We start from the raw sequence: 14,472 nt of genomic DNA on the forward strand, positions 1-14,472 counted from the left end.
CACAGACAAACATAGAGAAGATACAAAATAAATGACCCACTGAAAAACACATTGAGCATTAGATTGTATCTCACTAAGAAAATATGGGACAATTCATGTCCATCCTCATGGATAAAGAGCGGACCCTTTTAATCATTGAGCATGAGAGCTGGCTGACGGCTTTCAGCATCAAGTCAAACACTCAACATTATCTCTGAAAAGCCCCTCGGCTCCATTAGCAGCAACACCCCTCTGTGCATCTCTGAATTGCTTCAAAAGCTGTTGCTCACAAACAGAACTGTCACAGAAAATTACAGCTCCTATTGTGAAAGTATGGAAATACTTTGACAAGACCAATATTATATTGACAAATAAATGCCGGATGTAGATGCAGAATCAGACACTTATTGCACCTGAATGTACAGGCCGCTTCTGTTAAAATAGTCTGTAAAACAGCTGACGTATTTATAAGAATCAGCTACTGAGGACATTGGGGATTTAGCTGTGGCATGTAGAGTGGCGTGAAAACATATTTGCCGCCTTCCTGGTTTCCTTTTTTAAAAATGTTTATCACACTTCCGTGTTAAAGAATATAAAACTAATTTAAATATTAGTCAAAGATGACACAAGTAAACAATAAAATACATTTTTAAACGAAGGTGTTTACTATCAAGGGAGAAAGAAATGCAAGCCTACATGGCTCTGTGTGAAAAAGTGACTGCCCTCTAAACCTAGTAAATGCTTGGGCCGCCCTTAGCAGCAACAACTGCAATCAAGTGTTTGCAATAACTTTCAATGATCTTCTGCACTGCTGTGGAGAAATTTTGACCAACTCGTCTTTGCAGAATTGTTGGAGCGTTTTCAAGCAAATATTGATTTTTTAAGGTCATAATAGACCTTCAATAAACAACAGTATTTTGTGTTTGCATGTATTGTCTTCCACTAATATTTAAATTGGTTTGATGTTCTCAAATACTTAGGTGTGACAAACATCCAAAAATAAGGGAAATCAGGAAGGGGGAAAACACTTTTTCACATCTCTGTTAGTCTGTAAGTGTGCTTGCTTATTTTTCTTTCTATTGGCATGTACTTCCTTTGTCATTCTAGTTAGTGGGTGAAAAACTCTTTAATTTATGTCATTATGCTGCTTTTGCCTCCAAATTTCTCCGAAGGCAAAGCTACCGAAAATGCAGGCAGACACACATTCTCTGCTGTGATCATTTCTTATATTCAAACAAACTCTCTCTCCTAGTTTCTCTCTTCCTCAAGTAAACAAACTCCCTCTAACTTACGAATTCACATCAAGAGGAAAGCATAATTTCGGATTTGCCAAACATCATTTACTTCCATTTGCCTTGGGGATAACTTTTTCTTGCATCATGCGCCGTACTGATGGTTGATAAACACACAAGTCTGCATGGATTGAGTTCATATATACCCGGCACTCAGGAATATTTAGCATATTGGTAAAAGTCAGACGTTATATTTTATTTTTTTATTTTTGATGATGTTCTATTACTGATGCTTTGGTATTATTCATGCTTCTGTGGTGTTAAAGATTTTGACGGTATTATAGCCAGGACATTCATTAGTTTCTTTCTGTATATTCATGCCCTTTAAGCTTTTCACATTTTGTTATGTGACACACTAATATATATAATCACATAAATATTTGTATTGGTAAATTAGAGAAAACGTCACCTTGGGGATGACTATATTTTAGTTGTAGTTACACCTCCATGCCAGAAGAGGCGGCGCATTGTTCTGTGAGACAGAAAAACGTTTTCATATAGGCCTCCCCCTCCAATATGGCAGAAATCAGCATTGAAAAACTGCGCCAGTTGTCTTCCTCATCATTTCCTTGTGTTTTACAGGTTAGTTTTGGATAAAAACATAATGAAAGGGATTGTAGAGCTCTTATAAGAAACACAGCTAAATGTGGATGCATAACTCTGCTGGTAAACAATATGTTTTGTTAGGTTTTGAACTATGTGAAAAAACTGAAAATGCTGAAGTGAAGGGTGATGCCACGGGCGCCATTTTGATTTTGTTTTATACTGTTATCAAGTTACTTTTTAGTTAAACAAGCTTCATTTGTATCCTGACATTGAGTAATTGTGCTGTTGGCAATGAGCAACATGTGCTAACTGGTTCTAAAGATGTATGTTGCAAATGTTAAAAGCTAAGGCTAAGCCCCTTAGCATATTAGTCCCATTAAATTTGTGAGTTGTTAAACAGGTGTATGTTAAAAACGGCACAGCTGTGAGTATTATAAAGATATCTTGGCTAAAAGTGGAATGAAAATGTGTCTTGGTTAAAAGCAGAATAAATAGATTAAAGGTATTATTTTTTTTCATGTAAAATTACAATTTTACATGAAAATTATCATTGGTTTATAGATCATTGCACAGTTCCAATGTGTTTGTTGGTAGTGACATCCAGTGTTAGTTTTACACTGAATATTTCATGTAGATCAGAAGAATAGGTTTTACTCTCTTCTGAGCAGAGCACGTTCTTCCATTTGTTTGCCATCTCTCCCACATAGCAAACTCCAAATTAAACTTCTAATGGTTTTTCTTCTTCAAAGGCCAGCGTTCTACCACCTGAGTTGTGGATCTTTGCAATCCTTTCAGAGCTACCATAGGGAACATATCTGAGTAATCCTCTTCTTTCTTGGTCTATCAATTTAGATGGACAGCCACGTCTTTGTAGATTTGCATTTCTGCCATATATTTATCATTTTCAGATGATGAGATACTCTAGACTTTGGATAGAAAACATCTGAGCCCTTCACAGAACATCTGTATTTGTTCTGAGATTAAATTATGCACAAGTAGACACTACTTGCTAAGTTGTTTTCTTCTGCAGGGAGTAGTCACCTGATTAGTAGTTTTGTTTCAGTTCACAACTATTGTGGACACTTTGTTCATATATCACATAAAGAACCCCCCAAAATACATTACAGTTTGTGGTTGCAACATGAAAAATTATAAGTGTTTCAGTGGTATAAATGCATTTGCAAACCTCAGTAAAATATCCAAATCTCACTTCTGCAATATCCCTATCTGTAAGAATTTTGCAAACTTTATTCATGTGGTCCTCCCGTGTCAGTGAAAACAGTTTGTGATTTTGCTGTCTGATTAAAGTTCTGTTGGACTAGCTCATTTAAACTCATCTGCCTGCAAGCCACTTTAATTATCTTTCTGCAGAACAGTAATTGTAGCACTGCTGCAGTGACAGGCCTGTCAAGCTATGGCTATTTCCACAGGCTTAAGTGGGGGGTTTGTAGTTTTGACCGTCAATACAACAAAATGAAAGAACAGCCTCAGATGTCACACAATCATGTACACCTAAGCTTGACAGAAAATATTCCTTTAGATTTTTGTCTTAGTTTGTATACTGCATAATGGGATGTTAAATTTAAACTGCTGTTTTGGGGCGGGGGTTTCTTTTCACAATTTAGGAACGCTACACAGTTGCAACTGTTTGATAGATGATATTTAAATCAGATCTTCACTTAATGTGTGTTCATATGCAATTTAAAAAAATTTCAGAAGTATTTAAGCGGGCATACCCAAACTGTCCCAGAGAGTCAGGAGTATGCTAAAGGTATTAGCATGCTGATGTATTCGGAGATCATTTAACTAGAACTAAAGGGCAGAGTACAACTCTTGGAAAAATAGTCCCACACCATAATCCTCCCTACGCTCCAACATCTTCGCTTGACATAATACCAGGAAGCAAAGGTCGCTTTCCTGGCAAATATATACCAAACTGACTTATCCAGTGGGTTGCCATACTGTGAGAAATAAAGCGTCACTCTTGAGCACTGCTCCAGATACAGGCGGTGGCTTCATCTACTACACTGCTTCCAACTCTGCGTTACACTTGGTGATTTAAGACTGGAAATCCATTACACAAAGCTCGTTATGCACTGCTCTTGAGCCAAGCTGAAGGCCACATGCAGACTCTGGTGAAAGTTGGTGACCTCTTTGCACTCTCTCCGAGTTGCTGTTGTTTTTAATCGCATCCACGTATTGTAATAATGGTTGACTGTGAAATATTTAAAAGCAAGAAAATTTCCACAGGTGACATCTGACTTTGCTTGAATTCACTGAACTCCTGAGACTGACTCATTCTTTCACAAATGCTATTGAATCAGTCCTCATGTGTGGGTACTGGATTTTATACACTTGTGGCTATGGCAGCGATTGGTATATGTAATTTTTTTTCTTGCTGTATAGTGTGTATACACCATGCCGTTAAGAATACAAAATAAGAAAATGGAAGACCTAAAAAAAACCTCATTTTGTTTCTATTCATTTAGTTCAAAGATCATGCACAAAGCAGTTAGTAGTTAAAGTGGCTTTTTGGAGCTTCATAAGCAAAAGTTAATATTGGACACTGTCATTATTAATACACTTGCCTTCCTATTTATCGTTGGTCTCTTTTTAGCTTTTTTTTATTCCCCGTTTTCCTATCCTTTCTGTTTGACTAACTCTGCACTTGTGAAAGTGTGTTTTGGCAAGGTGCTCCTGCTCCCTTGGCACTGGAGATTGCATCAGGCTGCTCACTTGCCACGCTTGAGCTAATCATGACACTTCTGCTAGTCCCAGGGAGTCCTTCTTGTACAGTTGACATTTGTTTATACCCTTTTTTCCTCCTACCTCCATCGAAGCAAACTTCTTCTGCTTCACCTCACTTCTAATGTGGCATCTCCTCCATTGACTCGCATGCTCAGTGCAGGAGAAATAATACGAACAGCAGCAGCATTTTTTCCAGAGTACATAAACTTCATAAATACATTTTAAATTAAGGTTGTACCTATACAGTTTGATGCTTTGGGAACTCATTATCTGCTTAATTTTTAAAGGTTAATTGATATTTTACAATCAACAACTGCATCTCAGTGAGTTTAAAGGATGTGGAAGGTCATCTCAGAAGTCTTTTGGAACTAGCTTGAAATTAAAGTTGGGATGGGGCTGCATCTCAGGTAAATGACCTAACAAATCCCCCCACTCCTAACAGTTGGCACCTTGGGCAAAAGTTAAGTAAATGGTAGGAATGGTTGTAATGAAGACTGGTAGAAGGTAGGAGGATCCAAAATCCTAGATGAGGTTCAAGGCACAAAAGTAGATCTGCTTTTCTACTTAGGTTCTACAAACCTAAGTAAAAGCAGATTTACTTAGGTTTAAAATAAACCTAATTCAGAATTGGGTTTATTTTAAATTAAATAAACCAAAAGAAGTAGAATACATGTGACTTCATATTAATGTGAATGTAATATACATAATTACTGGATTTCTTAAGGAGTTGACCTAAGAATTTCACCTGCCGATTTCTGTTGGAGGCAAAACCAAAAGAGTTTCACCCACTTTATCTTGTCACATTTTTTTGAACATTGTTTTCTGACCTCAGCTACACTATTGAAAATTTTTGAAAAGGAGATTTTTTCCTTAATTGAAAATATGCCCAGATGCCAGCAGAAAAACTAACACAAACTGAGCAAGCATGAATGCCTGTCAGTTGTTGAAAAGTCAAAAAACCAAGGACCATTCAGAGCATTTTGCGCATCATGTGAAAAGAAAGGTGACAAACCAAGACAACATTGTAATGGACTTGGAATGCCAGGTTTTAAATATTTTAAAGTATTTTTTTTTTACATTTAATAGAATGTGTATTCTGTAGAATTACATTGAACATCAAACAAATCTGCTAGTGTGGAATTTAAAAAAATAAAAAGTGATTGCAACCTGATTGCATATGTTTGCATTCAATTTGAGCTCCTTTAGTTGTAATCCATCAGCATCCCACATCTTGACTTGGAAATATCTCTCAGCCTTGCTCTCAGCTCTATTGATGAGACGATGGATTTTCTGTCAAATTTGGATGTTCTAAGATCCAGACTTGGATGTAGCTCGGTCATGTTGCTTTTACAGTTGCTGCTCTTACTCATCACCTCCGCATATTAGATCTGCACAAAGTTTGGAGAACTTTGAAGACTAACTTCAACTCAATCATACAAGAGTATGAACTAGAGTCTGACAGTGGAGTTTATGCATACCACTATTGGGTTTCATGGGATGATTTTTTGTTTTTTATTACTATTATCATCATTAAAGGATGGAATTTAGCTATTGTGCTACTTCCTGAATATTTACACTGCCATGTTGATTAATTTGCAGTGTCATTATCAAATGAATATATCACTTGATTTGTCTATTTTGTTGTATAGTACATTAGTGTACCTCCTGTTGTTTTTAAAGCATTTTATCATAACTCTTCAATTGGTGCTCTCCCTAATGTCACTGCTTCAGTCTTGTGTTTTTGCTACTTTGTGTGCATTCTCTGCTACTTTTAGTTGAATTATGTACTCACCACCAACTTTATACGATTCACCCTGCTAGTACTGACTCGTGACATCTTTTTGCCTTTAGAACTACCTACAAAGTTGGTGGCATATACTCAGAAGGTTTCAAAGCATTCTGCAGAGATTTTGAGCTATATTGACGTGACGGAATAGCGTAGTTGCTCCAGAATAAGGAATGCCACATCTATGATGTGAATGTCCTGTTCCACCAAATTTCACAGGTGCTCTCTGAAATTTTGATCTAACTCTGGTGTGTCACTGGTGACTGTGTAGACCGCTGTTTGTGTGACAACGGCCTGGCTCATTGTCATCATTTGGTTGAGCTGGTGCAAAATGTAGCCAGGCGTCACTCTTTCAGACAAGAGAGACACCAGCGACAGTTGTTGTGGTCTTATGCTGGCGTACATGCTGTGCGTTCAAAGGCATTATTTCGCTTATCTTGGTTAATCACAAGTCGTCATCATCAACGAAAAGCAGAGAGTTTCTGTCATTTGATTGGCTGGTGCCTTGTTTGTGCTTTTGAACACAACAAAGCTAGTGTGCATAATTTCTCCCTTTTGTGATTGTTTATGAATTCCTCATCAGTGACCATTTGGATGTAGCAGAAAGGAGAAATTTTGGATTATAGTGTGCATGATGCTTTCATCTTGTATTTTTGTTGTCCAATGATGACAGTCTAATCAATGATTCTTAATGTCAAAAGAATGTGCAACTAAAATTGTTTGAAACTTAATTTCTTATTAATAATCATAGCAGTTATCTTATAAGCACAAGCCACTTTCTATTTGTTTATCTATATTCAGATGTCAAATTACTCCTTCTGGTTTGAAAAGGTTGTAGAAGATGTTCCAGCCTTCTGCATCAACATCCTCCTAATGACCTCAACTGTTGATTTGTTTGTTTGATGAGTTCTGATTTCTATTCCAAGTCAGACATATTATCCACGCACTGATTAGATGATTACTAAATCTAATGAGCTCATTAATTGCTCTGGTGCATCTTAATGAAGGACCCGAGAGAACTCAAGCACTTGATAGAGACAATCCAGACACGCGAAATATTTCATTATTTTCCTCATATCCGGTAATTAGTTTTCAATTGGTGGTTGGCGAGTGAAGTTGATCGGAAACACAACTAATCAGAGACTTATATTAATATTTTATCATAATCATTCTCCTTAATACAGGCACTTCCATGTACATGAAAATAACCCCAGTTGTTGCTCAATTATATGTTTACATAATAAACATATTATTTTCATGAGTTTTCATTTGCAATCTAATTTAAAATGACTCCTCTTCATTATTTTAACTTGTGAAATTAAAATCTGTCTGATGTTTTAAAAGTAATGAATTTATTTAATAGTTTAGTTTTGCACTTAAGTCTTAATTTTGATTGCACCTCACTTTAATGCTTTGTTTTAATTTAATTTTTTTCCCCCCTGCACTTCACGATGCTGCTTGAATTATCCATTTATGATCAAGATTATCATCACAGCTGCCACGCTGGTAATGACCTCAACAACTGATGAATGGCAAAATCAATAAATACGTACCTTCCCTCATAATTGGACAGTGCCTCTCATTTACAACAATAAGTTCATTAGAGGAAGACAACTCATGTAATTATAACAATAATGTATATTTATAAGGTGCAATTTTGTATGTTAGTGGGCATATAGTCGTGGAAGGGAGAAAAGGTTGGACTTCAATGAAGACAAAATAGAGGTTAAATTAAAACATATTTCTTCAAACTGGGTAAGCTCAAGCTGTGGTCTCCAGCTGGTGTTATTAAAGTTTTTCCAAGAGGCGCTGCTCACTATAATTGGTGGTCTCTGCTTCCCTTCCAAGCAGTGTTTCCCAATTTCCCCCCTCTTGTCACTAATTCTCCACTTAAAATTAATTATTCATCTGAGTAAGAGTGGGATCAAGATGATTTTTTTAAATTATGTTTTTTATTTGCATATAGTAGATGAAAATACAGATGTGAATGGAGCCAGCAACAACAACAAAAAAAGGACAAAGGATTATTTGCTACCTTGGGGCAATTTTTGATCTTTAAACATTTCAAAATATAATAACTTTGTGATGTTAAACTTAATATTGTAATATTGTTGTTTACTATTGCCCTACCTTTAAGTTATTACACCAAATTGTGATCCTATCATCTGAGTCTTGCAGTGAAAATCGAGGCTCATCGTTCTTCCAATCTGTGCACATTTTTCAGTTTCTTGCTTCCAGCTAGCAGCATACTGTATGGTCTTTTGCTGTCGTTTATCTGCTACAAGGTGTGACTTGTGTGTTTAAATATGGTGTTCCATATGTCTTTGCTGTAATTTGCAGTTATTTGAGCTACTGTTACTACAATTTTGCACCAGTCTACTTTTTCATTTGACCTCTAATACTAAGCAAGACATTTCATCTTGAGTAGTATGAGAAGAGCCTCAAGTTTCACTGACCTATGACATGTCCTCTTCCCTTTCTTTAGCGTGTGAGAAGACATCAAAGCACACAAAGAAAGAAGAAAGAAGCAGATAAAACACCAGAAGAGGCATCCAGTGCACCCCGGAATTATGTAACCATGCCATTAGAGGAGCGGATCCAAGATAATAAAGTGAACTAACAGAGATAATTGAATTTTGTATTGTCCCCAATTACAATTTCACCTTGACTTGCGTAATTTGGAATTGCCCCCAGGCCAAGGTATGAATTTAATGATTTGTCATTCTTTGTAAGATGCTCAATCTCCTTTTCTCCCTGCAGTGATCCGGTCTCCTCCATTTGTCCTCTCTGTCTCGGTTAAGGTAAATGGTTCTTCACCACACTTCTTGTCTGCACACCTTAATAGCAAAGTGAATACAATCATTCTCTTTGCTAAACATCAAGATACCAAAGGACACATTCATAAATATGTTTCATACACTAAAAAAGATTTAGGTTTACCTTTCACTTAATATTGTACTAATTTCTCTTTACAAACTGAACAGCCTTAGTTTATAAAGAGAAACTTTTGACGCAGAGCCAGAAATACCAGCAATATTACAGAAGACACAGCAGTTTATAGTATCAAAAGTTGTCCTGATATACAGTAGCATCAGCAGAAGACAAATGTCTCTAATTGTTGATATGGACCAACCAGAGATCTATGTACAAGACATACATACAGCATGATTAACCATTGATTAAAAGCTGCAGTATATCAATCTTATTGACATACTGCACTAAAATATGTAGTGTTTTAACATATTTGTTGAAACACTACGTTGTGGCAGTAGTAGATGGATAGTCTGTGAAAAAAATTGAGCTCCTTTGCCATCTTAATTATCCTGCTGAAATTTGCAGAAATACATCATCCCATCAGAAAGAACCAATTTGAGCCAGGAGGACGGTTTTAGTGTTGTGCTGTCAATCACTCATGTACATGCTGCTCAAACAATCTACCTATCTCTCTGCTACACTGTTGCTGGTTCACCATAACATAGCCTGCCATGAATAAATAAGGCTAGTTAGTTGTTTCTCTGCCATTACCACAATGAGCAGAGTGTACATTAGGTTGATTGACAGCACTAAGACCCTCCTCCTGGCTCCTGATTGGTTGTCTTCCGGAGAGTGGCGCATTTCTTCAGACACCAATAATATCACTGGAAGGAGATAGAGGAGCTTGTACATTATCTGCCTCATACGATTTTGTCACAATATGGTGACAATTTAAATAAATATAGCATGTTTTTGTAAAAGTTACACATTGTAGATTTAATAGAACTCAGTGGAACATTTCATGCCTCTTCTTGGCACTAGTGGTGTTTATTCATTAGTGGCTCGACAGGAAGAAGGGCAGAGAAAGGGGAGGACATGCAGTAAATGGCTTGGGGTCAGGACGCTAACCTAGGACAGCTGGATCAAGGACTGTGTATGGTACGCTTGCAGCACCACATGGTTCCCTGTCTGAGCCGTAATTTTAAGAAAAATCTTTCCAATTTTACTATTTGCTGCAATACACTAAAACTATTTACCATGTTGTTTTTTGAAATCTTATGAAGAGCTGCACTTGTATTAGACTGTGGTTTGAAAATGGAATATTGAAAGATGAAAGCCAAGCTACTGAAAAGAAGTAAGCATGCAAACATTTCAAAGCAACACCATTAGCTGTTTGACTGTAAAAGAGCTGGCAGCTTTCAGACCAGTTTCCAGGAAGAACATTGATTGTTATAGTTATAGATTTTTGCTACTAATTAAACTCTCAATTCCATCAACTATCCAAAGTAACTGATTTCTATGGTTTCAATCCATGCTTTAGTAAATGATGAATAATATTAATATATATGTGATTTTTTTGCAGAAATAATTAGCTGGAACCACAACTACTAATTCATTTTTCAAAGTGGCTCTCTGTTGAGGCTATTATCTCATCAGAGTCTTCAACCTTTTTTAATAATCCGGTATTTCAAATGTTTCTTTCAGCAGTTTGTGTCAATTATCGACATTAGAAAAAACAGAAAATTTTATATTATAGAACATTTCAAAGCTGCCTTCACATTATTGTTTCTAAACATAAAGTCTCCTTATGTGGAACTAAACATGAATTTATACAGTTCATAATATCATATCTGAAGTGAGTCTGAGTGTGTCTGTTTTTTTATTAAGTATAGTTTTAAAACAATAATCTGTTTGCAGCATAGATGGTGTCTCAGCAAAACGTGTTTAGATTGGTAATCAGTTCATACTACCCAATGACATCCAAATTCAGTTTTAAAAATCCAAACATCTTTGACTGCTACAAAGGTCAGGCAAGTCTGTTTTCTCTCACACCCTTGCAAACTTCCATCTTTACCTACACCCACACTAACACGTTTCTGTACCAAATCTTCATGCTGACTGTCCTCCTAACTACTGCAGCCTGATGCAAACCTTTCCCAACTGGGAATCATCAAAGGACTCGGGCAAAACAACGTGCAGCATGTCCCAGGGTAGTGGGTGTTTTCTACAGCCTTTGTTTAGAATTTATTTATGTTTTATAGCTGCACTGCATTTGTGCGATATATGTGCAAAGTTGCAAAACTTATGCCACTTCAAAAATAATAAATAAATAAAATAGTGGCATACCAACTCAGCTGAAGATTAGTTTGTGTTTGCTACTGTATCAGATGCATAGAAAGAAAAGTTCTCCACTTAAAGGCATGCAATGATGTAGAAATGCTAGTTCAACTATGCTACTCAACTTTGATAGTGGCATAATGGCTCTCTTAGCTTGTGTTTAAAAGCTCAAATACAAACAGGTGCACCCAAAAAACCCTGTAAACGAATCCTCTTTAGATTTACTCTTCTGCACTATTGCTTTGCCCCATCTGTCACAGTAACCATAAAAGGTTTCCTTTTTTTCATAAATCACTGGACCACTTTGCCTAATCTTTGCAGGTCATTAGACTGCAGTGGAAAACACAAACAACCATCACCTGAAGAAGCATTTTCATTCCAGACTAAAGTGCCAGCTATTTTGGTTCAGGTCCAGCTTTGATTTCTTCCATTCCACTTTAAGACATTTAGACCTGTGTGACCTCTTGCCGCCGCTGTGATTGCAAAATGTTCTGAACTAATCCCAGGCACTTCAGGTGTTCTTGGGTTTTGCCTCATTCTGCTTGTGACCTTTAATTATTATCATTTCTGCCCTTTTTGTTGTTCCTACCCAGTCATATCATTTTTTTTATTTCTTCAACAGATGACCCTCTCTTCTGCCCAATTGCCTGTTTTGAAAATCCTTCTACCCTGCATTTATCACCAGAATTTCTCAAAATATCATTTTCTTTGTTGTTTATTTCAACACTCAGCCAGTTGACATTTACCAACTGAGTCAGTGAAAGATGCAAAGAAATATTGAGATGGCGGATGTTTGAGCAGAACCAAAGTGCAGACAAAACATCCGGAACAATATGGTGACATTAATATTAAGTGATGATAAAACTTGCAGCTGCACATGAGGTGAGCAAGACAGGAAACCATGTGAGGATGCAGTCAAACAAACCTGCTAGAAAAATTGAAAACCAGGCACAGGTTGATATGGATACTCCTAGTAAATTCATGTAACTACTCTTTTCACATATTAAAAAATATACCAGTTAAAGCAATTAAATCATTTTGAAAAGCATCTTTAATGCTTTTAAAAAGGATGTGTTATGTTCACATACAGCACTGTAGGTGCAGATCATTTCATACCAAAAAACTTACAAAAAAATGTCTTGATCAACTATTCTACAAGCATTTTTTCCTGTTTCCTCTTTGCTTTATATATTGTAAATTTTTGTAGGCTTTCTTGTCATCCTATTTTTCTGCTTTAATTGACACTTGGTAAACTGTTTTTTTCCCGGTCCTTTCCAAAACAGCCCCATGAGTTCCCTATTAAGTACCACATAGATCCCATCAAGATTTAGGTACACCCAGGAGATGGTGCTTAATTACTGAAATGGTAAACACACAATGATGTAAATTTGCTATCCTAAAAGGCTAGCGCTTTACACCGGGCCATGTACCTCATACTAGAACCCATTTAAATCTTAAGATATTTAATTTATGTACTCCCAATGCAAAGATTAGTTTCATGTTTCTTTTTTTAAGCTATGTAATATTGTCAAAAAGCATTCATGTGATACTTATTAAATTTACACCAGGCAGGAAACTTATTTATTTTCAAACACTATGATGTTATTGCACGTTGTCATATATTTCATGTAAGTTTAAATTAAAAAACAAAACAAAAAAATACATGCTACATTTGCTTGTTCTTAGTTAAGCCTATTGTGTATCTAAAATGCTGTGTCAGTGTTTGGACATTGGAAAACACCCCATCACTTAAATTAAAATACTGAACTGGGAAGTACAACATGGAGTGGTGGCAATTGAGACAAGAGATGGGGAAGAAAGAATGATGTTTGAGAGAGAAATGAAAAAAGGAGTGGAAGACAATGAGAGAACCAAGAGAATAAAGGGAGGCGGCAGCAATGAAATAGTGGATTAACAAGAACAGAGGTGGGCAAAAAGGTGTAAGAACAAGAAAAGCTTAGAGAAACATTACAAGATAGAAAGGGGAAAATTAAGTTTCCACAAGCCAGTTAGACCTTTTCATTACAGCCTTTTGTTGAAGTCTAGTGGATGAAACTTCCCAATGAGATCAATGAATTCTTGCATAATTACTGCATCAGTAATCTGCCGAAGAAAGGCTGTTTCCTCTTTAAAACCCCCTCAATAAATGTTCATTGCATCACTCTTATCAGGACATTGTTTAGCAGAGGCGATCAAATATGTTCTATCACTTCTGACCGTCTTTGTGAAAAGAAATTAAAAAGTGATCCCTGATGTCCATTACTTACTGTCTGCTCACATAATAAACATGTGACCTTTACTGTAAGCAATATAGTAGCGCCCACCTGTGCCCTTTTCCACTGAAAGGTTTCTACGTCAGAGGTGAACTCTTTTTGTTCTGAGGAAAGCTATTCCAACAACAATAAATAATTCTAAAGGGATTGTTTACTTGGTAGAGCTTCTAAGGTTAAATGCATAATTAGTATATTAAAGGGTATCTTTTTGGAGCTTGTGTTTTCTCAATATCTGTAATTTTACATTTACACTGGCAATAAGTGAATCTGGATTTGGATGTGTTGAATCCATCCAACCTACCCTTTCTTAAGGAATTTTTTTGGCACTACTGGCCTTTATTTGAAAGTGAAATGACAGGAAAGTAGGTTGTGAGAGAGGAGGAAGACATGCAACAAAGGTCAATGGGCCGGTACTCGAAAACGTGACAGCCGCGTTGAGGACTGAGGCCTCTTTACATGGGTTGCGTGCCTTACTTCTGAGCTACTGCCACACCCATCCATCCTTCCCTTCCTTTGCAATTTTAGGTCAAGGAAGCCATTGGGCCTAGGAGGGACACCTGGGCATTCTATTCCCTGTGATACTATCCGGCCTGTCACCAAGTGAAGATCCCGTGACCAGAGGCATACCCTTCAGGTGTCACACCCTGTGCCTCTGGTCGCAGGATGTGACATCTGGTCACACCTAAAGGGAGGTGACCAGAGGCATTGTGACTAGAGCCTGATTGAAGAAGCAGATTTTTGATGATACTTTTCAATT

The 14,472-nt window shown here is 36.8% G+C and overlaps 1 long non-coding RNA gene across 1 annotated transcript; it reads left to right on the plus strand.

Moving 5' to 3' along the window:
- Positions 1 to 1,791: 1,791 nt before the first annotated feature.
- LOC114152077 (uncharacterized) lies at positions 1,792 to 14,471 on the plus strand. The gene is made up of 3 exons (XR_003597061.1): positions 1,792 to 1,853; positions 8,837 to 8,962; positions 9,112 to 14,471. It is a non-coding gene; the product is annotated as an uncharacterized LOC114152077 (long non-coding RNA).
- The last annotated feature ends 1 nt before the right edge of the window (position 14,472 follows it).

Source organism: Xiphophorus couchianus, chromosome 10, assembly GCF_001444195.1.
Source record: "Xiphophorus couchianus chromosome 10, X_couchianus-1.0, whole genome shotgun sequence".
In the NCBI taxonomy this organism is placed as follows: Eukaryota; Metazoa; Chordata; class Actinopteri; order Cyprinodontiformes; family Poeciliidae; genus Xiphophorus; species Xiphophorus couchianus.